The sequence below is a fragment of the Cherax quadricarinatus genome, chromosome 47, assembly GCF_038502225.1.
Source record: "Cherax quadricarinatus isolate ZL_2023a chromosome 47, ASM3850222v1, whole genome shotgun sequence".
In the NCBI taxonomy this organism is placed as follows: Eukaryota; Metazoa; Arthropoda; class Malacostraca; order Decapoda; family Parastacidae; genus Cherax; species Cherax quadricarinatus.
This window is the reverse complement of record NC_091338.1, coordinates 18792184-18815954: the sequence shown is the minus strand read 5'-3', so window position 1 is coordinate 18815954 and position 23771 is coordinate 18792184. Positions and strand designations below refer to the sequence as shown.

At 41.7% G+C, this 23771-nt stretch overlaps 1 long non-coding RNA gene across 1 annotated transcript; it reads right to left on the bottom strand.

Annotated features, from left to right (window-relative positions):
• Positions 1 to 450: 450 nt before the first annotated feature.
• On the bottom strand, positions 451 to 11649 carry LOC138854032 (uncharacterized). Its single transcript, XR_011393215.1, has 4 exons — positions 11502 to 11649; positions 6917 to 7025; positions 2816 to 3094; positions 451 to 590 (listed from the first exon to the last, which is right to left on the bottom strand). It is a non-coding gene; the product is annotated as an uncharacterized lncRNA (long non-coding RNA).
• Positions 11650 to 23771: the final 12122 nt, after the last annotated feature.

The window sequence follows — 23771 nt, the reverse complement described above, 5'->3', positions numbered from 1 at the left end:
TTAAGAGGCTGGTAGGCTGCTTGGTGGTATGGGTCGTGTGTATCTGTTACTAAGAGGCTGGTAGGCTGCTTGGTGGTATGGGTCGTGTGTATCTGTTATTAAGAGGCTGGTAGGCTGCTTGGTGGTATGGGTCGTGTGTATCTGTTACTAAGAGGCTGGTAGGCTGCTTGGTGGTATGGGTCATGTGTATCTGTTACTAAGAGGCTGGTAGGCTGCTTGGTGGTATGGGTCATGTGTATCTGTTATTAAGAGGCTGCTAGGCTGCTTGGTGGTATGGGTCGTGTGTATCTGTTACTAAGAGGCTGCTAGGCTGCTTGGTGGTACGGGTCATGTGTATCTGTTATTAAGAGGCTGCTAGGCTGCTTGGTGGTATGGGTCATGTGTATCTGTTATTAAGAGGCTGGTAGGCTGCTTGGTGGTATGGGTCATGTGTATCTGTTATTAAGAGGCTGGTAGGCTGCTTGGTGGTATGGGTCGTGTGTATCTGTTACTAAGAGGCTGCTAGGCTGCTTGGTGGTATGGGTCGTGTGTATCTGTTACTAAGAGGCTGGTAGGCTCCTTGGTGGTATGGGTCGTGTGCCACAATTCATCTGTGAAATACAAGAAATTTACATTAATGAAGGAATCACTGTACATTTTTAAAACCGTTAAATAAACTGACTTTTTTTTATCAGCAACATTTCTTTATATTATTTTCATGTGGATGTTTGTAAGGTCATCCTGATATGAATGACAAATTCTGGCGGGAGGTAATTTGAAAAATTAAATTCCCATCTTTCTTCCTTTTATTTCATAAAATATTATACTTATATAAAAAATTTATTTTTTTGTTCACATATATTACACTTTTTTTTTTACGTAAAAAACTGGAATTTCACATTTTGTAAAAATGATAGTTAACTATTCGGAAAATTTAATATATAAAAAATCTTCATCGTTATTTATTTAGAAATACGTATTTTACTTTTTTTTTTGTTCAATATTATAGCTTGAAAAAGTTGCGTTAGCGTCTGGTTAATAAATTACTGAATGAAGAATTAGATACATGTGCAACATCTGGGTATTTTTATTTGTAGATATTTCACCATCCAGTAACTTGATTAATACAAGGGTAAAATATGAAGATTGAAGAACTATATACAAAAGACAAGGTAATCAGTCCCTCAGCCTTGGTGTCTGTGCAGAGCACCGTAGTCTTCAAGACTATGCTACTCTTCAACTCCATGGCTGAGGGACTGATTACCTCAGTCTCCTTCTGATCTTCACTATTCTTGTATTGGACTGATGAAGCCACTGTGTGGCGAAACGTTTCCACTATAAAAGATACCCAGTTGTTGCACATGTCTAATTTATCAAGTGGCACTGTTATTCGTGATATAACTTTAAAATGACTCGTAAACTTTATTGGAAACAGGTTTAAAAAAATGCTGAATCTACGTTTGTCCGGTTGATTTCATATTCTCAATGTTTTACACGGTTGAGCTGCAGCTCCTGAGCAAGAGGGTTGGTTTTCAATTTCTGGGCTTTTAAAAGTTAAGCTACAGGTGCTATTCTTCCTGAAAATGTTGAGCTAAGGCTCCTGGGTCTCTTATGGGCGCTGATTGTCAGCTTTTTGACGCTTTGTGGGGATGAGGTTAAGTTATAACTTCCAGCTTTGAGGTATAACTGCTGACTCTTGCACTGAGGTACATGGGACCAAGTCAGCAGTCATCACACTGGGGGTCAATAGATCCCACAAGGGTGGTAAATCGCAATTTTTTGCGGTATCTACAAGAAGTTTTGAAAATTCTCCTGAAAATCTGACGATTTAAAAATTATATATATTGAGTCACTAAAAATGAGCAACACCAAACCTAAGTTTTGAGACAATTAGCTTCAAAGGAGGGAGTGGAGGGAGTGGAGGGAGTGGAGGGAGTGGAGGGAGGGAGTGGAGGGAGGGAGTGGAGGGAGTGGAGGGAGGGAGTGGAGGGAGTGGAGGGAGGGAGTGGAGGGAGGGAGTGGAGGGAGTGGAGGGAGGGAGTGGAGGGGAGACGACATGACGTGTTCTGCTACCTGACAGACGGCGGCTCATGGACCTGGTAGCGAGTACACATTCTATTCAGAAAGTTCGGATTGATCCGGGCTCTACGCTAGGCTTTGTGTCGTTGGAAATATCTATAATGTCGTGCCGAATAGGTAAAACTTGCTATTTTGGCTTAAAAAGCAACGCTCTTCTTGCCGAATAAGGCAAGCGAAAATTTGTGTGCAATAATTTCGCAGAAACCTTTCATTTTTTATTCAATACCTAATCACAATTTATTAAATAAAATTGGCAAATAGCAGTATTATCCTGGCAATAAAATATATCAGCCATTAAATAATAAAGTCGGTCGGAAGAGAAAAATTTATATTTATATAACGTAATTTAACGGAAATAAAAATTTGACAGTTTTACACACAAAATCGGTAAATCTGCTCCTCCAGGTTAGAATTTCACTCTTCTCCGTTGTCGTATTTTTGGGGATCGTTTCTGAACATTAAAGCTGCGTCACTGAGGAGTAAGTCATTCAACGATGCTGGGAATGGGTTCGGTAGCTTCGGCCGTAGGAAACGCGAACATGCTAATTGTTCACCGTTACTGTACATTAGTGTTCAGAATCTGAAGCCGAGTGGTTGAGGCATTCATTAGTTAAGAGCAAAATAAAACTGAAATGTTTGAAGGAAGAAAAAATCAGGTAGTCTCTTAAAAGTTCCTCTTCAGAGATTATTATTACTACTACTACTACTACTACTACTACTACTACTACTACTACTAAAAAAATAAAAAAATAATTACCAGAAGACTGACTATACAGGCGTTCAGTACATCATTAAAATAGAGGTTAGGTAGGCAGGATGTGACGAGTCCAGTGTTCTCAGCGGTGCACTGACAGTACTTGGTGCAGTCAGTGGGGATTGCTATGCGCTGGAAAAGCGCAAAATACATGCGGCAGCCCCGGGCGACTTCATACGGACAGTCTTCATAAACCTGGGTTTCTTGGGGCAGCGACTGGCCCTGTGTGTGAGGCAAGCACATCACCATCACCGTCACCGTCACCACGAGGCTCACACTCATCTGTTGATGATATCTGATAGTGAGCACTGGTGTGTGTGTGTGTGTGTGTGTGTACTCTTTATTCACCTATTTGTGGTTGCAAAGGTTGAGTCACAGCTCCTGGCCCCACCTCTTCACTGATTGCTACTAGGTCCTCTCCCTGCTCCAAGAGCTTTATCATACCTCATCTTAAAGCTATGTATGGTTCCTGCCTCCATTACCTCACTTGCTAGGTTATTCCACTTCCTGACAACTCTGTGACTGAAGACATACTTCCTAACATCCCCTTGACTCATCTGGGACTTCAACTTCCAATTGTGACCCTTTGTTTCTGTGTCCGCTCTCTGGAACATCCTGTCTCTGTCCACCTTGTCTATTCCACGCAGTATTTTGTATGTCGTTATGTCTCCCTTAACCCTCCTGTCCTCCAGCGTCGTCAGGCCGATTTCCCTTAACCTTTCTTCGTAGTACATTCCCCTTACCTCTGGAACTAACCTTGTCGCACACCTTTGTACTTTCTCTAATTTCTTGACGTGCTTGATCAAGTGTGGGTTCCAAACTGGTGCTGCATACTCCAGTATGGGCCTGACGTACACGGTGTACAGTGTCTTGAACGATTCCTTACTAAGGTATCGGAACGCTATTCTCAGGTTTGCCAGGCGCCCATATGATGCAGCAGTTATCTGGTTAATGTGTACTTCCGGAGACGTGCTCGGTGTTATATTCACCCCAAGATCTTTCTCCTTGAGCGAGGTTTGCAGTCTTTGGCCACCTAGCCTATATTCTGTCTGCGGTCCTCTTTGCCCTTCCCCGATCTTCATGACTTTGCATTTGGCGGGGTTAAATTCGAGAAGCCAGTTGCTGGACCAGGTGTCCAGCCTGTCCAGGTCCCTCATCTGATTTAATTCTCCTCATTAACTTCACATCTGCGAACAGGGACACTTCTGAGTCTATTCCTTCCATCATGTCATTCACATATACCAAAAATAGCACTGGTCCTATGACAGACCCCTGTGGGACCCCGCTCGTCACAGGCGCCCACTGTGATACCTCATCACGTACCATGATTCGTTGTTGCCTCCCTGTCAGGTATTCTCTGATCTATTGCAATGCCCTTCCTGTTATACACACCTGGTCCTCTAGCTTCTGCACTAATCTCTCGTGAGGAACTGTGTCCAAGGCCTTGCAGTCCAAGAAAGTGCAATCAACCTACCCCTCTCTCTCATGTCTTACTTCTGTTACTTTATCATAAAACTCCAGGTTTGTGACACAGGATTTGTCTTCCGTAAAAGCGTGCTGGTTGGCGTTTATAATCTTGTTACGTTTCAGGTGCCCCACAACTCTCCTGATAATCTTCTACATGACTTTGCATACTATACACGTCAGTGACACAGGTCTATAATTTAGTGCCTCTTTTCTGTCTCCTTTTTTTAAAAAATGGGGACTACATTTGCCATCTTCCATACCTCAGGTAGTTGCTCAGTGTGAAGGGATGTGTTGAAGATTGTGGTTAGTGGCGCACACAGTATATCTGCTCCCTGTGTGTGTGTGTGTGTGTGTGTGTGTGTGTGTGTGTGTGTGTGTGTGTGTGTGTGTGTGTGTGTGTGTGTGCGTGCGTGCGTCTGCGTGTAAGCATCATTATAAAAGTTCATTAAAATAACTGTTACAGATTACAGGAACAATATTGCTGTAAGAAAAAAAGTGCAAATTATTTATACCCAGTAAAAACATTGGGAAAAATATTTATCACTCTGTGAGAGAAACCATTCTGTTAAAACCCACCCAAAGTGGTCAGATCACTTAACCTTTCTTACATTTCTCTCCCTCTCTATCCACTATCTTTTCCACTGCTCTGTCCTCTATCCCAGGTTTTCCCTTCCAATTCTTGCCATGCTTCTTATGACCTATACATTACAGAATCCTTGTCTAATGGTTCAGTGTTGTTAATAGCGTCCACATGACCATGAGTGAGACATTTGTTATCACTTCTCTTACACGTAATAACTCTTTCCTTTGTTTGAATCATAAAATTTCTAACAAAAGTGTTAACTATCCTTGGGTTATATACACCGACAGTTATCTATATCAGGTAGATATTTATTTAAATCCCTACTTTAGAGAATAAATTATTAGTATAATAACGTGTAGCTTTATTGACCTCAGTGTAGTCTGTATATTTTAAACAAGGTAAATCAAGTAATAAATCGGCCTCTTAAACCAAGAGGTTGGAGGCCAAGGCTCCACGGTTTTGGAAACTTGCTTGACATTTAAATGTGATAGACAGGTATCAAAGACTTGTCACGCGTCATGTTTGAAGGACCAAGGCCTTTTTTTTTTTTAGCCTTCTGTGTGAACGATGGTACTTAGTTCTCATTGTCCCTCTTTCACGGTGTGATAATCGTCCAGCCGGAGTTGATACGTCGTCTAAACATTTATCTCTAATTTGTGGGCTACCTATGCATTCCTCCGGCACGTTACTGAGTTTTGTTCTTATTACACTGTGTTTGGCAAAATTTGGGTGATAGTAAACCGAGCAGTTACTGATATAACACTCCTGGCTTTGGTCTTATGCACAGAGCTGTGCCTATTATAATTTTTACTACTGTAAGAGTGGAAGACTTACGTCCTAGAGAAATGTTGTTGACAAACTCTGGCTGATTTGCCATTGTGATGGTGGAAACAGTCTGGGTAAATTTATCGTTGACTAATTGTATTGTCCCTGCCAGAGGTTGTTTTATGCGGTGGGTTGTTTGTCGAAAATCTTGTTAAATTATAAAGTTGACTGATTCGTGGAATTCTTGCATCCACGAGATAACTTTGTAATTTAGTGAAGTTACTGAGGTGTTAAGAACGAATAACTCAGTCTGAGTGCCTCTTTGTATCTGTCATCTACATGTTTATCGAAGTTGTCAATCCCAGAGATTATCACCCAGTCTGCTTCTTTTAATTTTTGTTTGCGAACAGTTAAGGAGCAGGTGTCGGAATTGTAATCTTCAATAGACGGATAAATAATCAGGGAATAGTCATCCTCAAGGAATATTGACAGTTTATAGATATACTCGTTCGGCAGGAAGAAGAAAACTTTAATCAGATTAACCTCCAGAGTGTTAATAACTCATGATACCCAAATTATTATTATTATTATAATCAAGGGGGAAGCGCTAAACCCGGAGGATTATACAGCGCCTGGGGGGGGGGATGTGGAAGGCATTCAGGCTTAATTCGGGGAACTGGAGCACAGATCCAATTCCCTAAATCAAGAGCCCCTCACCAACATCAAGGAACCTTCCTTGAGGGGTCATGATACCCAAAGAAAGTCAAGCAGCGTCGGTTATTTCCATTGGGGTTCTTAAATCCCTCACCAGGATGCAACCAAGTACTATTGACTAATTAATAAGTATCCCTTTACTGTTAGGTAACCAATGTAACTAGCGTATAAGAGAATACTGAAGGAGACAGACCTAGCTTGTCAAGACAGTGCATCCGAGACGTGAACACTATAATAAATATTAAAGTTTAAAAGAATTTAAAAGCCGTAACATTATTACAGTAACATGTGAAAATATCCTCTGGATTTTATTAGGTAATATTTGTTGCTGATTGTTTCTTACCACTTTCATAAGAAGGTTACAATATTTCTGTTCACGTTGCCTTAGTGTTTTGAAGTTCTAACTTCTGCACCTTACCTGTTGACTATTGAAGGATACATTCGTAAAGTGTTTTTATTGTTTTGACTCAGTTTAACAAATATAATGTTGTCAGGTCATCTACAATCTGGTGGTTTGTTGTATCGGTAAATATATGATGACGTCGCACTATGTGTTGAGTTAGAATATAACTGACCATTAAACTGTATGTTGTGAGTTTGAGCTTGGCTCAGGTGAAGCGTTCCTAGGTCCTTCTTGCAGAGCTCAACTTTCCTGCAAGCATCAGAGCATCAGTGCTCACATACCTGAAATACAGATATAATCTGTTACATTGGCTCTATTTACACCTCGGTAGCTGTGCTGAAAGCATATTAAAAATTTTAAATTAAAAACAGGGACAAGAGTGCGTACGAAAGAACACACTGATTGCATAATAAAGTAAAACCTAAGACAAGACACCAGGAGTTTACCTCTTGAACCTACAAATAAGTGATTCCGTCGATGCGTGATCTGAGGAAGGTATCCTGTGTACCCCAGTGTGTCTTAATGCATGCAAGAAACTTGGTAATTGGATTTAAAAACGTTTACGAGGCAGAGAAGTTACAGATCAGCGTTAAGAGACCTCTTATCGTGTTACAATAAATAATAATAGGTATGTTTCATGTATAAACTAGTTCAGAAAGTTATGGAGTATAAAGACAGGTGAATCACACTATATTGATGTCTGACAAAAAAGAGCAGGTTCAGGTTCAAGATCAGGTAGTGAGCTTCCAGGGCAAAGACGCCGTCGTTCCAGGTGACACTGCATTTTTTGTGGTAGATGCTGTGTACTTCCAGAACCAAAGAATCTAAAGAGGTTGCGCAAAGTAAAACAATGAAAGGGCCGCTGATAGACCACATGAGAAATATTTCATGACTGCCTTCTTGAAACGTGTGAAGAAAGGAATAATATCTAGGCTCAAGTCTTCCAGGTTCGACTCCAAGCCGCAACATGTGATTTATATGTAATAGATGCACACTGCCATGTATGCTGTTATGACAAGTTCTGCATACCGCCGGTTAAGAAATAGACTATGAATGTACTGTTATCAATCTTTCTTCTTATAGTGTAATAGATAACGTGTTTAGCAATGAATACCAAATGTGGACAACAGTACTGGACCTGCTGGAAATATAAATGAGTAACACTGGTACTTTATCAACTATATATTTGTTAGGGAAAACTAGCTACACCAACTGAAGACACTGATGGAGTGGAGGGGCGGTCATTGGCCTCCACTCCAGAACAACAGACATTAATGCCTGCAAAAAATTCCCCCCTAAATTCCATGAATATAATGATATTTATCTTTGCAAACATACAGGGTCTAACGCCATCAACAAAATACCTTACATCAAGGGACTGCTTACAGAGTCAAATGCAATGTTTGCAGCTTTCACAGTGACCCACATAAAAGATCATTTTGACAACGAAATATGGATCCCAGGTTATAACCTGTTCAGATGACACAGACTAAACAGGCAACAAGGAGGGTGGGTCGGCTTGTACATCACTGAGTCGTTCATATGCTCAGAATCACTAAACACCTCAAATGATGTAGTTGAAGTTTTGGAAGTAAAACCTTGTCATTGCGGTTGTATATAAGTCTCCGGATGCAACTTCCTAGCAGTTCCAAGAACAGCTTTTAAAAATTGACCACTGTCTGGAAAATCTCCCAACTCCTGCCTCAAACATCTTGCTACTGGGGGATTTCAACTTGACACCTAAAATGGAGGAGTGTAGCAAATAATGTTTTAGCAGAAATCACTATAACTTCCTAACAAATAGAACACAAAATGTAATAGTAAACAGAGTAAAGTCTGAGGCGGGTAAAGTGAAAAGCTCTGTTCCACCAAGTACAGAATTCCCTCCCATCCTGTTCCTCATCTTCATATCTGACATAGAGATGTAAGACTTCAAGCAGACATCAACTCAATTGTTAAATGGGCCACAGAAAACAATATGAAGTTCGATAAAGAGAAATTTCAACTACTCAAATATGGGAAACTTTAGGAAATTAAAACTTTATCAGAGTATAAAACAAACTGTAACCCCACAATAGTGCGAAAAACTAATGTGAAAGATCTGGGAGTGATAATGTCAGAGGATCTCGCCTTCAAAGACCACAACAATGTATCTACCTCATCTGATAGAAAAATGATAGGATGGATAATGAGAACCCTCAAAACTAGGGACGCAAAGCCCATGATGATTCTCCTCAAATCGCTTGTTCTCTTTAGGCTGGAATACTGCTGTACACTAACTGCCCCCTTCAAGGCAGGTGAAATTGATGACTTGGAGAATGTACAGAGAACTTTCGCGGCACACGAGTACGATAAGGCACCTAAATTACTGGGAACGGTTGAAGTTCCTTGATTTGTATTCCCTGGATTGCAGGCGCGAAAGATATATGATAATATACACTTGGAAAATTCTAGGGGGATTAGTACCACACTTGCACACGAAAATCACTCCCTACGAAAGCAAAAGACTCTGCAGACGATGCAACATTCCCCCATTCAGAAACGGGGGGGGATTAGTACACTGAGATACAACATAATAAGTGTTAGGGGCCCAAGACTGTTCAGCTACCTCCCAGCATACATAAGGGGGATTACAGATAGACCCCTAGAAGTCTTCAAGGAGGAGCTGGACAGGCACCTAAAGTCAGTACCTGATCAGGCGAGCTGTGGTTAGTACCCCGGCTTGCGTGTGGCCAGCAGTAACAGCCTCGTTGATAAAACCCTGATCCACCACGAGGCCTGGTCTCAGACCGAGCCGCGGAGGCATTGATTCCCGAAACTCTCTCCAGGTAAACTCCTGGTTATCTGAATACTTTAGGATCCTAATTTGGTGCTGTTTTAGAAAGTGGCGTAATTCTGTTTTCGTCATAGTGTCAAAAATAATCTAAGTTGTTAAATCTAATGACTCTGGTAATGTGCATTTATATATATATATATATATATATATATATATATATATATATATATATATATATATATATATATATATATAATGTAAGATTGCCTGAAGACCATTCATTACAGGGGCCAACTGGACAATTTACTCGCAACCAGTGTGTGTCAAACATGACAAACTCTTCACGTTGTCTCCACTGGTGTCTGAGGGGTGAAACCACACGGAAATCACTGGTCTCGTCTCAGTGTATCCAACAACATTTTTTCACGTACAATAAATCGGACTAGTTTAGGAATTATGGTGATTTTAACTGGTAAATTCGGATCAAAGTAACTAGTCTCGCTATACGGCTTCACTGTCACTAATGACCACCTCGCTGAGAAGGGTTCGGTCCGAATTAGTGGCAAGCCAGCCCTAAAACTGGAAGAACAAAGCACTTGCCAGTTTTAGAACTGATTTTCCATCGGTTCGAATTCCAATCCGTTCACTGAGTTTGCAATCGTTTCATCGTGGTTCGCGATTCTCTTATGACGAGCCTCTTACTAGATTTAGAACATCTGTTGCTGGTCCTAGTGCAGATAACTGTGTTGAACGTCCTCAACCCGAGTCTAACAATGAAGGGAGGTGCTGTGTTGAGTTGGTTGATGAGAACAACTGGACAAAAGAAATCGAAAGGCACAGCAATATAACGTTAAGAGGTAAAAGATTTATGCTGAAAGCTGAAGAAAAGAGAAAAATGAATCAATGTTATGACAAGGAATGGAGAGAAATGAAAGGAAGGTGGTGGAAATTTTGAAAGCAATGAAGTATATAAATTAATTAAAATCCAAGAAACAAGGTGGGTAGGGATGAGTTTGTTACGATACGAAGGAAAATTAAAAACAAATCTGTTCTAGAAGGATAAAGCATCTGAAGAAAAAAGTGATAGAAATTTGTCCCAGAAGTTTGAGATACGAGAAGTTGCAGTGTAGAGTCCAGCTACACACCACGACGAGCCACGCAGAGTCCAACTACACACCATGACGAGCCACGAAGACGGAAAAACTTTGTGAAACAAACTAGAATAGGTTGAGGTAAACACCATACACAGTTTCGAGAATAGGTTTGATCAGGCCCTGAAAGTCAGGAATCAGTCAGGCTGGTCGACAGTAGCCAAAATGCAGTGTCAGGAGCCTTGATTCTACTGAAACGATATAAGATTTTTCTCCACAGAGCAGTCAAACATAAACTGGTTAATAATAGTAAGGAAAATGTAAGAAGTTCAGCATTGACTTAAAAAACTACAAGATAAACACTACTACTGGACATCACGAGCAAACTACTGATCCTGCAACCATAAATACTTAATTACAGATAAATATTCACACACAAGAGCATACAAAATAATTCCCTTTGATAAACGAGGCTCATGTTTTATCGATACTAAAATTGGAACAGAAACAACATGATAACGGTTTCTTGAGATACGGGAAGAGCAAATTCTCTGTATTATGGCTGAGAAAACGAACCCAGGAAAATTCCCTGTGGGAGAACTAATTTCAGCTATACTGACTTGGGTACTGTAATGGGAAATCCAGAATCAAATGAATTCATAGACGTAGTCCAGGATTGCATTAACTATTTTTTGAGTGATCACACTTATCTTTGCAAGGTTTCATAAGCTCAGGTCTACTGTTCAGGTTTATGTAATAATTTACTAAAAAACACCTCCAGCAGCTACATGAGAGAAGTGTAAATGTGAATTATACACAAGACTGATGCAGTAAACAAAAGATATTTACTGACTCGTGGTCAAGTGCTGAGAGGTTTACTAATGACTTACAGAAGTGGAGTCTAGGATGATTTCCTGGACTGTTGAAGGTGTTGCTTGAAGCACACCAGATATCTTTGACTAAACGTAGAGACTTGGTCTTAGGTGCTGGGAGACGTCAAGGCACTGCACACGTGTGCTGACTCACACTTGTGTTGCTACAGAGGTTACTGCGAAAGAGGACAATAAACAGGAGGTCATGAGATATATACCCGTCTGGAGGTCCTTCCCGCTGCCAGACGTAGCGGCACACTCTTCACCTTACAAACACACTGGAAACTCGTGGATCACATCACACAGAAAACTGACCACCAGTACAAAACCTCTCGGCTCAAATGAAATTTCTTTACGTTACGTTTTCTACTTCGAAATGAGCATTGTCATGGGTCATACGGAGCGCTGGTGTCATCGAGACAACCCCCACTCACCCCTCAGGACGACAGTCACTTTCCAGGACGACATTCATCACCCAGGACGACATACGCCATCCATTACGTCACTTGCCACACAAGATGATACTCGCCACAAAGGACGAGATTCGCCACCCAGGACGACACTCACCCCCCAGGACGACACTTACCCCCAGAACGACACTCACCCCCAGGATGATAATTACCACCCAGGACGACGCTCAACACCCCCAGGACGACACTCACCACCAAGGACGACACTTACCCCAGAACGACACTCACCCCCAGGATGATAATTACCACCCAGGACGACACTCAACACCCCCAGGACGACATTCCCCACCCCAGGACTACACTCACCACCCCAGGACTACACTCACCACCCCAGGACTACACTCACCACACCCAGGCTAAACTCACCAACCCCAGGACGACACTCACCACCCTCAGAACCACACTCACACCCAAGACGACAATTACCACCCAGGACGACACTCACCACCCTAGGACGACACCACCCCAGGACGACACCACCCCCAGGACTACACGCACCACCCCCAGGACTACACGCACCACCCCCAGGACTACACGCACCACCCCCAGGACTACACTCACCACCCCCAGGACTACACTCACCACCCCCAGGACGACACTCACCACCCCCGGACGACACCACCCCCAGGACGACATTCACCACCCCCAGGACGACACTCACCACCCCCAGGACGTCGTCACCCCTAGGACGGCACTCACCACCCCCCAGAACGACAATTACCACCCAGGACGACACTCACCACCCCAGGACGACAGTCACTACTCAAGACGGCATTCACCCCTAGTACAATACTCACCACCCAGGACGACATTCACTACCCAGGACGACACTCACCACCCAGGACGACACTCACCACCCAGGACGACACTCACCACCCAGGACGACACTCACCACCCAGGACGACACTCACCACCCAGGACGACACTCACCACCCCGCTGCTCGACCAGATTCCTCAGTTACTCGTCACAATTTGTATTCACACTCTAGAATGTGTGTCAACAACAGCGCACCCAACAGCTGTGACATATATACAAGATCCTACTTATAAGGTGATCATCTGCTCACCCAACACTTGTACTGCGCTATACATAATTTTTAATAACTACTTTACATAAAAATATTTACATACATATATTTTGGGGTTACCTGATCTTTAAGACACTGGAGAAGGTTATAGCAGAGTTAAGTTTACTTAACGCATCCTTAATACTGCATGGTTTTCCTGCCAGACTCCACACTGGATAGGTTTCAGACTGCAAAAAATGAACTCTTTTAGCCTGAGCCATCTGACTATAGTATGGTGAAGATATCATCAGGTATTTCACTATGGTTACAGTAAGGAAATAGGGAAATTTTAGGGAACGAATGGATTTGTTAGTTAATTGTTATTAAATGAAGTGTCAGAGGTATCGGGAAGATGGAGGGAATATTTTGAGGAATTGTTAAATGATGAAGATATGGAAGCTGTGATTTCATGTATAGGGCAAGGAGGAATAACTTCTTATAGGAGTGAAGAAGAGCCAGTTGTGAGTGTGGGGGAAGTGCGTGGGTCAGTGGGTAGAATGAAAAATGGTGAAGTAATTGGGATTGATGGGATAAAGATAGAAATGTTAAAAGCAGGTGGGAATATAGTTTTGGAGTGGTTCGTGCTTATATTTAATAATTGTATGGAAGACGGTAAGGTACCTAGGGATTGGCAGAGAGCATGCATAGTGCCTTTGTATAAAGGCAAAGGGGACAATAGAGAGTGTAAAAATTATAGGAAAATAAGCCTGTTGAGTGTATCTGGTAAAGTGTATGGTAGTTATTATTGAAAGAATTAAGAGTAAGATGGAGAGCAGAATAGATGAACAAGGAGGCTTTAGGAAGGGTAGGGGGTGTGTAGACCAAGTGTTTGCAGTGAAACATAGGTGAACAGTATTTATGTAACGGTAAAGAGGTTTTTGTGACATTAATGATTTTGGAAAAGGCATGTAATAGGGTGGATAAGAAAGCTATGTGGCAAATGTATGGAACAGGAGGTAGGTTATTGAAAGCAGTGAAGAGTCTATACGAGGATAGTGAGGCTCTGGTTAGAGTATGCAGGCGAAGGGGAGATTGTTTTCCAGTAAAAGTAGGCCCTTAGACAGGGATGTGTGATGTCACCATGGTTGTCCAATATATTTATAGATGGAGTTATAAGAGAAATGAATGTTCGGGTGTTGGCAAGAGGTGTGGGGTTAAAAGATAAAGAATCTAAAACAAATGGATGTTGCCACAGTTTCTGTTTGCTGATGACACTATGCTTTTGGGAGATTTCTGAAGAGAAGTTGCAGAGGTTGATTGATGCGTTTGATAGGGTAAGTAAAAAAAGAAATTAAAAGTGAATATAGGAAATAGTAAGGTGATGAGGATATCTAATCTTCCGTTACCTAAATTTTTGGTTATCAGATTGGAGGGAGAGAGTATGGAGGAGGTGAATGTATTCAGATATTTGGGAGTGGACGTGTCAGCAGATGGGTCGATGAAAGATGAGGTGAATCATAGAATCGATGAGGGGAAAAAGGTGAGTGGTGCTATGAGGAGTCTGTGGAGACAAAGAACTCTATCCATGGAAGCAAAGAGGTGAATGTATGAGAATATAGTTATACCAATGCTCTTGTATGGGTGGTGAATGTTGCAACAAGGAGAAGGCTGAAGGTAGTGGAGATGTTATGTCTAGGGGTAATGTTTGGTGTGAATATAATGCAGAGAATCTGTAGTTTGGAGATTAGGAAGAAGTGCAGGATTGCCAAAACTATTATCCAGAGGGCTGAGGAGGGCGAATCGAGATGATTTGGACATGTAGAGAGGATGGAACGAAATAGAATAACTTCGAGAGTGTATAAATCAGTAGTGGAGGGAAAGCAGGGTAGGGGTCGGCCTAGGAAAGGTTGGAGGGAGGGGGTAAAGGAGGTTTTGTGTGCGAGGGGTTTGAACTTCCAGCAAGCGTGCATGAATGTGTTAGATAGGAGCAAATGGAGACAAATGCTTTTTAACACTTGACGTGCTGTTGGAGTGTGAGTAAAGTAACATTTATGAAGGGATTCAGGGAAACCAGCAGGCCGGACTTGATTCTTGGAGATGGGAAGTACAGTGTCTGCACTCTGAAGGAGGGGTGTTAATGTTGCAGTTTTATAACTGTAGTGTAAGTGAGCCTCTGGCAAGACAGTGATGGAGTGAATGATGAAAGTTTTTCTTTTTCGGGCCACCCTGCCTTGGTGGGAAACGGCCGATGTGTTAATGAAAAAAAATAATATATATAAACGTCATGAAGAATAGGTAAAACTTGCTATTTTGGCTTGAATAGTAACGCTCTTCTTACCGAGTAAGGCAAGCAAAAAATTGTGTATGCAATAATTTCGCAAAAATCATTCCGAACTTAACGAAAAATATATATTTCATTGTGTTTGTTTATTATTAAATTATTGTAAACTTTTCTAAAATATATTTAGTTGGATTAGGCTAAATTAAATTATGCTTGTTATAATAAGGTTAAGTAAGTTTTCTAAGAATCTTTTGATACAAAATTATTAATTTTTACGTTAACATACATGAAAAAAATATATATCTTTGAACGTGCAAGAGAAAATTTTTAAAAGAACTTAATTTTAAATGAGTTCTTGCTAATTAACCAGTTTTGCCTATTCGGGGCAACAATATGCACAATAACCACTGTGAAAGATAGTGAAATTTTGAGTGCTTCCGTGACTTCTCACATTATCAAGGAACTATAAAAATAAAAGGTTAACAAGAAAGCTTATGAGGATAAGACTACACCTCGCTGCCAAACCCAACTGTCAGCATAGTTGCTGATCCCTTGTATATGTATATGTTACCTAAGTATCATAGTACCATCCATATGTTTCACATAGTTGACCCCTAGCTAGGCTCAGTGACGGTAACTCTGTCACTCCCATCTGTGTTCCACCTACACCTTCAGACATGCAAGATAGTGTTCAGTTGCCTTAGGTGTCCGAGGACGCTCAGACTGCCTTGAGTGCTCAGAATATCCCTGCAATGTCTGCTAGTTCAAGTAGTAATTTCTCCACAGGGGACGCCTCGCCGGAAAACTATTTCTTGAAACTAATAATGCCATCTCTAGTGAGGGCACTAGCAGCAACAGAAACGTCTTTCTGCAGACGGCAAGTGACATCAACAAGAGATGGCATAACTCATTACCAGTAACGTTCTTCACAAAGCGTCCCCTGGAAGGAACGACTACTTGAACAAGTCGCCATCGCAGGGATAGTAGTCTCAGCACTTGTGTTTAACTCCAACCATCACATCTCCACGAACCCTCCCAACACAACAACACCTGACTTCTTGTGATGTAGGTAGGTAGTCAGCGATCCTTGAAACACAGCTTATATTCTACCCTTTGACGGGTTTGCCTGTGATTGGCCAATGAACGAAGGTACTAATTTAACGACGGGTACCCCATCGATCGTTAAACCGTTAGCTTCCAGTTCGCTAGTTGGGAGGCAGCCTATATGGGAGTGTGACATACGCCGAATTGTAACATACTCTTTGCATACCACATCTGTTATATTCATTTGTGAAAGTGACAAGGAAAGATCTTGTGTGCTCCTTGCCATACCAGGGCTGGGCTTATTGGCTTGGTACCGCACGATATGTAATACCCCTTATACTCCTGACTTGAAATGTTACTAAATTCTACATCAGTGAAAGCATCCTTCTCTTCATTCGATAATTTTCTTATACCTTTCTGTGGGAGCGCCTCAACCATCACAGTGGCATAGAATTGAAATCTAGGTATAATATATTAGTGCCCAAACCCCCCTCTTGTATAATTACTGACATCTAAATTATACATATCTTTGAGTGTTCTTAGCCCATCCATAAACACATTAGCCAATAATCCTACACCCTTCTTCGAATATATTCAAATTAGATCGTAATTAAGTAAGCAGAGTCTATAGTCCGTAATATTAAACAAGGGTATTATTCAAATTCACTAGACTTTTTATTGTGAAAAGTTGTGCCCTACTAATTATTAGTTGTTTTAAACAGCTCAGTATTAGACCACACATCTGTTCTGAGCATGTTTCACTCTTTTCCTAAAAGCTAATTAATGCCACTTTAAAACAGACACTATGCATTTAATATCGGAGAATACATCTCAGGACGTGACTTGTTTACCTCTATGCCACCACATCCTCTGCCTCTCACATGGCACAAACGTTTTCTTTAACTAGGGAACAGGGACGTCTATTTTGGCAACAGTGTTTCAACATCACTCTTCAGCATCTTGGCAGCTGTGAATTAAAACATATTTAAAAATATATGATAATTTTGCTAACTTTGTGTTGTGATAGAAACACAGGCCTTATCTCTAGGCTTTACTGAACATAGAATCTTCATAGTACTTCTGCAACAACAAAATATAATGACTAGTACATCTAATAATGGCTTCTACAGGGATGGTGATGTCTTGCATATGTCAAGAGAAAAGTTATAACTACAGGCCACATATTTAAACTCACCATGTAATCTGCATCACTGATAAATGGATATAGTAGGAGAGAATCACACACCATGTGTTGGCGCCCATGACACACACCAAACTGTTGTTGTTGTTAAGGGCCCCAAGAGGTGGTGCAGTATTATCCTGCTGCTGCTCCCCACAGGACCAGTATCACTACAATCTCCCCCTTCTAAAATATCAGAGACAGTAATCTCCCAAACTGTTAGGTGGGCGACGTACACGTCCCGACCTTCGTAGCCCTTGAGCCTCTTCACCAGGTTCGATATTTTCCAGCGGGGTTTGATTAACTGCTGGAGCAGAATCCTCTATTTCCATAGGGGTAGTCTCAAAGGGCTTTCCAGGAGAAAACGAAGCATCTTTCACATCTATTGGTGTATCTTGAGATTCCACACTAATGGGGATTTCAACTGGGGCTAAATGTCTTGTAGATACTGTAGTCTCTTTACCATTTTGGTAGCGAATGTGGGCGTAATGTGGATTAGCTTGCAGGAGCTCTACTTCTTCCACTAAAGGATCCGTCTTGTTCATTCTACGGTGACTCTTCAGGAGAACTGGTCCAGGATGACATAACCAAGTGGGCACGGAGGCTCCCGTAGAGGAACGACGTGAATAGTTGAGGAGTCTTTCATGAGGGGTTGCATTAGTAGCTGTGCACAGCAATGATCTAATAGAGTGAGGAGCATCAGGTAGGACAGTTTGCCAGTGTTGAACAGGTAGATTGCGCGACTTTAATGTCATTGTAACTGCCTTCCATATAGTACCATTGAACCGCTCCACTTGACCATTGCCTTGAGGGTTGTAGCTTGTTGTTCTGCTGCAGGCAATACCTTTGCTAGCCAAAAACTCCTGAAGTTCGTTACTCATGAACGAGGATCCCCTGTCTGAATGGATATAAGCTGGCATACCAAAAATAGAGAACAACTGTGAAAGACAACTAATAACAGTTGAAGCAGCCATATTTGCACAGGGGAATACAAAGGGAAACCTTGAATATTCATCTACTATGTTAAGGAAATACCTATTCTGATTTGTGCTTGGTAGAGGTCCTTTGAAATCTATATTCAATCTTTCGAAAGGCTGGGTGGATTTTATGAGATGAGTCTTCTCTGGCTGATGAAAGTTTGGCTTGCACTCTGCACATACTCTGCATGCTCTGATCACTTGTCGCACATCTTCCACTGAGTAGGGCATGTTCTTTGATTTGACAAAATGGTACAGGCGTGTAACTCCTGGGTGACACAAAGCCTTGTGGAGAGCTGAGAGTGATTGCAAATCATGACATGCTGCTCCACAGTGGGACCTAGAGAATGCATCAGGTGAGATGTTCTCTTGACCCGGTCGGTACAGAATATCAAAGTCATAACACGATAGTTCCATCCTCCAGCGTAATATCTTGTCATTCTTTATCCTACTTTTGTGCTTCTTGTCGAACATATACATCACAGACCGTTGGTCAGTCCTTATGGTGAAATGTCTACCAGTTAAATAATGCCTCCAGTGGCGAACTGCTTCTATGATGGCCTGGGCTTTCTTTTCTACAGCAGCGTAACATTTCTCTGATCCTTGAAAAGTTCTCGAAAAGAAGGTTACTGGTCGTCCTGCCTGAGATAAGACTGCAGCAATGGCAATGTCAGATGCATCCGTTTCCACTTCGAATGGTAGGGACTCATCAATGGCTTGAACTACTGAGTTTTCAATGTCCTGTTTGAGAGTATGGAAAGCGGCTTCTGCTTCCTTTGTCACAGGAAATGTGGTAGCACTCAATGGGCGGACTTTACTTGAATAGTTGTAGATCCATTGTGAGTAATAAGCAAAGAGACCAAGAGTTCTTCGGAGTGACTTTTTGTCTTGAGGCATTGGAAGTTCCCGTAGAGGTCGTAGTCGTTCAGGGTCTGGGAATATTGAACCTCCTTCCACTACATAACCAAGGATGCTAAGCCTTTTAGTTGAAAAAGTGCACTTTTCCTCATTGTAACTGATATTTTTCTTCTTGGCGGCTTCCAAAAACTTATCAAGGTTTGCATCATGTTCCTCCTGGGTCTTGCCACAAATGGTAACATTATCTAAATACGCGTAAGTTCCCATGAGTTGCTCTTCCTGAATGAGTGAATCCATAATTCGTTGGAAGCAGGCTACCCCATTGGTGACTCCAAAAGGGACTCTGGTAAACTGATACAGGCCATCACTAGCCTGAAACGCTGTGTATGGTTTATCTTCATTCCTTATAGGGACTTGATGATAGGCACTCTGTAGATCAATTGTGCTAAACACATAGTACTGAGCAATTTTGTTCACTGTATCGTCAATTCGAGGTAGAGGGTACCCATCAAGAAGTGTAAATTTGTTGATTGTCTCAGAGTAATCGATAGCCAGTCTCCGTTTCCTATAACCATCTTTAACAACAACAACCTGTACACGCCAAGGGGAATCACTCTGTTCTATAATACCCTCCTTCAGCAGCCTCTGAGTTTCTTTCTCAATGAACATCTGATCCTCATAAGAATAGCGGCGTGACTTAGCTGATATAGGATGGCAATCCGCGGCAAGATTTGCAAACAGCTTTGGTGGGTCTACCCTTAAAGTGCTAAGTCCACAGACAACAAGAGGAGGCAGTTCACCTCCATATGTTAAGGTGACACTACCATGCAGCTTCTGAAAGTCCTGACCAAGGATAACATCAGAGCACAGTTGTGGCAGAATAGCTAAATGTACATCTTGATAATCTTTTCCATTAACTCTGAGATTTACCTTACAAAACCCTAAGGTCTGAATAGAGAGAGATGTTGATGCCATGGAAACGGTACCTGATGAGTGATGTAGAGTCAAGGAGAGCCGTTTAACTAAGTCAAGGTTGATGAAACTCTCTGTGCTGCCACTATCAATAAGACCATCTACTTCTGTTCCTTTGATGAATACTTTCACAACTGCCTTTGACAGTGAATTTGGAGTAGCCGCAGAAGTCACTGTTGCTAGAGTCGCATGATCACTGGAATGTGTGGAGGCACTAGCTCTTGTTGATGCATTAGTACGACATACTTTAGCAAAGTGACCTTTCTTGTGGCATTTATGGCATATTGCTTCACGAGCAGGACACTTTGGACGTGGATGTCTTGAAAAACCACAAAAGAAACACACCGTACCTGCTGCTGCTGTCACTGAGCCAGGTTCCACAGTAACTTCATTGCAAGAGTCTTGGTCAGGAATTGCAGCACTTACCACTCGAGAAGGCTGAGTGGTACTGTATACTTCAGAATTATTCTGGGCTGAATCTAGAGCTCTTGCCTGGTCAAAGGCAGCGGCTAAGTCGAGAGTTTTATTCTCCAATAAACGCTGCCTTATTATTGGTGATTGCAGGCCACTGATAAAAGCATCCCTGATGGACTCTTCACAATACTGAGCAGCTGTCACTGCTTGGAAGTGACAGTCCTTACCTAAAATTTTCAGTGCTTGAAAGTATTCCTCTAAGGATTCATCAATCTGCTGGCGGCGAGTTGCAAGGCGATAGCGTGCAAAGATTTCATTTGTAGGTTTAATATACTGAGACTTGAGGGTTTTGATAGCATCTTCGTAGGTATTACACTCAGAAATAGCCTCATATATCTTAGGTGACACAAAATTGATGAGCAGACTTAGTTTATCTAGATCTTCTTTAGGAAGGGCTCCCAAGAAGTTTTCGAAAGTCTTAAACCAGTGCTTCCATTTCTGAGCAGCCGTTGATAAGCTGGGGTCACAGTCTAGCCTCTCAGGTTTCAGTAAACGCTCCATGTTGTGATGTAGTCTAGCTCAGGATCACCACCAGGTAGCCCAGGATTCTATGTTCAATAAATTGTTGTGATAGAAACACAGACCTTATCTCTAGGCTTTATTGAACATAGAATCTTCATAGTACTTCTGCAACAACAAAATATAATGACTAGTACATCTAATAATGGCTTCTACAGGGATGGTGATGTCTTGCATATGTCAAGAGAAAAGTTATAACTACAGGCCACATATTTAAACTCACCATGTAATCTGCATCACTGATAAATGGATATAGTAGGAGAGAATCACACACCATGTGTTGGCGCCCATGACACACACCAAACTGTTGTTGTTGTTAAGGGCCCCAAGAGGTGTTGCAGTATTATCCTGCTGCTGCTCCCCACAGGACCAGTATCACTACACTTTGCATTATCACTTCAATATTCTGGGTGTCCTCAGTGTTACTTCATCAGACTCATCAAGGAACTACCATTCTCATATACATGGACTTTATTTAGTCACGTAGTGTCAACAACCATAGTTGTAACTAATTATGGGATATATAATCTAGATGCCATAGTCTGATAAGTAAATAAACACTGATAATAAACACTGATATACTACATTAATTTACTTTACCATTATTCACAGTTGCATTAGAACAACTATGTGATATTGGCATGTATATTTCTGTTTAAATTCTACTCTCAGACCCTAAAAGTTTCTGGAGTCTGTGCATTGCCAGCAAGGTGACAACACAAATGCTTTGCTCAGAATCTAGTCTAGTTGCTGTACAATCCAGGCAGATTAATAAAACAACTGGTTACTGAATTTATTGGGCCTTAGTCCTAGATACATTGCTTTCTTATTACATTCTTTGATATCTAGTTTTATCTATCTTACGTTTTACCCCAACCCCTCTCCAGTTCACTCCTGAGTATTTCTAAATAATCCTAAGGATTTCTGGGCATTTATAGTATTTCAGAGAGTTTAAGAATATTTTTTATCTCATACCTGTTAACCCTGCATCAGTGTGGGTTTACGTAAAAGTCCCTTCTGAATCCTGCTTTTAAAAATATATAGATTAGAATTCTATAGATTAGAATTTTAAGTTACTTTAGCATCGTTAAAGTGTAGTTTCACAATCTCAGAGTCCATACTTACAATCTCCAATGCACAGAGGGTAGACGCCTCAAATTACCATGACTTAAATAGTGGCGGGGAAACAGGCGTTTCATGATTATGAAATATTAATGTATGGTGGTACTATGGGCAGGATGTGCTTTACGATGGGCGAAGTACGTGCAGTAGAGGCTAGACACAAGTCTAATGCAAGAGACAATGTATATTGAGCAATTAGTGAATTAGTTTTGCTTGACATTGTGTACAATTGACTCTACTAAGGGTCGAGTTTGTATAACTCTCGACTTGATTTATATAAAGCATGACCATCATATTTTAACAGAGAGGATTCAATTATGCTGAGCCACTGCCCAGTTCGGCGGATGACTGCAAGCACTACCATGGTTAGGAATTGAATTTGATTTCTGTGTCATCCTGATCGAGTCCTGCATACGAGAGGGACATATACTGCAGGGGATCTTGTAAAAATCTGGAATCTTCTGTGTAAACTACCCTCTTGCGTGCTGCAAATTAGCAAGTGCTGTTGACACAGACACCTTGAGTTAATTCTCTCAGGCACACCAGTGGCTCGTGCAACAAATTTCCAGTTATTCATAGTGATGTGAAAATCCTTAACTATACAAAGGAAAGAGTTAACTCACTTGTTAGGATGGAGTACTATGCTTCCTTTACCCTCAGTACCCCATTAGTGACAGACTTCTGGTGTTTACTAGTCCACCTAGATCACCCCGTAAACATACTCGACCCGCGTTTCCGCAGAAAGATCGGCCAATTATGCTGACAGGAAACGAAGGTCTAGCCCGTTGGGTTCCCTAGATACAAGTACACTCAGTACTTGGGGAAGCTTCCTTGGTCTGCTCGTCCCCCAATCCAAGTGAGTTAATACCGATTTTCTGGCTGTCCACGTGTCGCTTGTACTCCCGATGGTATCTGAGCTATGACTGACGAGCTAACGTCTCGTAACTGACTTCATTCGAAATTTGAATTGCCAGCTCTAGACCTAATGCTCCTACATTAAACCTAATCCTACCTACTTTAGTTCCTAAGACTGGCCACTCTCGTTGAGCAGACTCTGGTCTAACTTCCACTGTCCAGTTTCCACTGCGTGGACCTCTGGGGGTGGAAACTTGTCGGTTCCAGTGTTCTTAACACCTTTCCCTTTAACGTCTTTGGCATGTCTAGCCTTGTCCAAGGGTCTTACTTTCCCACCCAGAGGGTGCTTTATCGTACTTATGTGTGCTGTGAAAGTTCTCTGTACATTCTCCAGGTCAGCAATTTCGCCTGCCTTGAAGGGGGCAGTTAGTCTACAGCAGTATTCCAACCTAGAGAGAGCCAGCGATCTGAAGAGAATCATCATGGGCTTGGCGTCCCTAGTTTTGAAGGTTCTCAGTATCTATCCCTT